Source organism: Gossypium hirsutum, chromosome A06, assembly GCF_007990345.1.
Source record: "Gossypium hirsutum isolate 1008001.06 chromosome A06, Gossypium_hirsutum_v2.1, whole genome shotgun sequence".
Taxonomy (NCBI): Eukaryota; Viridiplantae; Streptophyta; class Magnoliopsida; order Malvales; family Malvaceae; genus Gossypium; species Gossypium hirsutum.
In genome coordinates, this window is record NC_053429.1 from 51,022,551 (window position 1) to 51,023,982 (window position 1,432).

Here is a 1,432-nt window from a genome sequence, read left to right on the forward strand (position 1 = left end):
AAAAATTTTGTGTATGTAGGCATCTGCGATATAGCTTCAACAAAAGGTAAGTTAATATGTAGTTGTTTAAAAAGTTCAACGAATTTACCAAATTGTGCATCCATGCGGTCTTTCTTCAACTTTTCTATGTATGGAATTGATGGTTTATATTCCTTCGGCATTGGATTGTCATTACTTTCGGGTTTTACCTTCTCTCTTTTGCTTTTGTCAGCTTCTTGTTGTGGCTTCTTTTCCGATTCAGCTAACACTTTCCCACTCCGTAGTGTAACAACTTTCACATGTGCTTCTGGATTGGGTTCGGTGTTACTAGGAAGATTTCCTGGTGCTCTTTCAGAAATCATCTTAGCCAGCTGTCCAATTTGAGTTTTGAGCCCTTAGATCGATGCTTGTTGATTTTTGAGTGCTATCTCCTTATTCTGAAAATGAGTTTCTGACACCGAGATGAATTTGGTTAGCATCTTCTCAAGGTTCGGCTTCTTTTCTTGCTGGTAAGGTGGATGTTGAACACCCGGAGGATGTTGTGGCCTTTGATTTCCTTGACCGCCCCACAATAAATTGGGATGGTTCCTCCAACCTGCATAATAAGTGTTTCTATATGGGTTATTTTGGGATCTAGAGTTATTGTTACCCATGTACTGGACTTGTTCCTCCTCGATGCTAGGGTTGAAGAGTTGATATTCTGTGCATGCTCCTCCTCTATTCAAATCGCATCTCATCACTGGATGTACCTGAGTAGAACCTCACAAACCATCAATCTTTTTTATTTAAGAGTTCTACTTGGTTAGATAGCATAGTAACCGCGTCGAGGTTGAAAACACCGGCTGCTTTCATCGGCTTTGTTCTTATAACTTGCCACTGATAGTTATTCAGTGACATCTCCTCAATAAATTCGTAAGCCGTCTCAGGTGTCTTATTATTGATAGTTCCTCCAGCGGCTGCATCAATCATCTGCCGAGTTGAAGGATTCAAGCCATTATGGAACGTTTGAACCTGTAGCCCAAGCGGTAACCCATGGTGAGGGCACCTTCTTAAAAGGTCCTTGTATCTCTCCCATGCATCGTAGAGTGTTTCTAAATCCATCTGCACAAAAGAAGAGATACGTAAGTTGGCTGTTTTAGCCGGTGGAAAATATTTTAATAAAAATTTTTTAGTCATTTGTTCCCAAGTAGTGATTGATCCTCGTGCCAACAAGTTCAACCATTGTTTAGCCTTATTCCATAAAGAAAAGGGAAACAACCGAAGGTGTATGGCATCATCAAAAATGCCATTAATTTTGAAGGTATCGCAAAATTCTAGGAAATTTGCCAAGTAAGCGTTGGGATCCTCGTCCTGCAAATCATCAAACTAAACAAACTGTTGTATCATTTGAATTGTGTTAGGTTTCAGTTCAAAATTATTTGCAACAATAGCAGGTCTAACTATACTTGACTCA

The 1,432-nt window shown here is 39.7% G+C and overlaps 1 non-coding gene across 1 annotated transcript; it reads left to right on the forward strand.

The window, feature by feature from the left end:
* The first annotated feature begins 1,006 nt into the window (after positions 1-1,006).
* Positions 1,007-1,111, forward strand: LOC121230978 (small nucleolar RNA R71). The gene has a single exon (XR_005929048.1). It is a non-coding gene; the product is annotated as a small nucleolar RNA R71 (small nucleolar RNA).
* Positions 1,112-1,432: the final 321 nt, after the last annotated feature.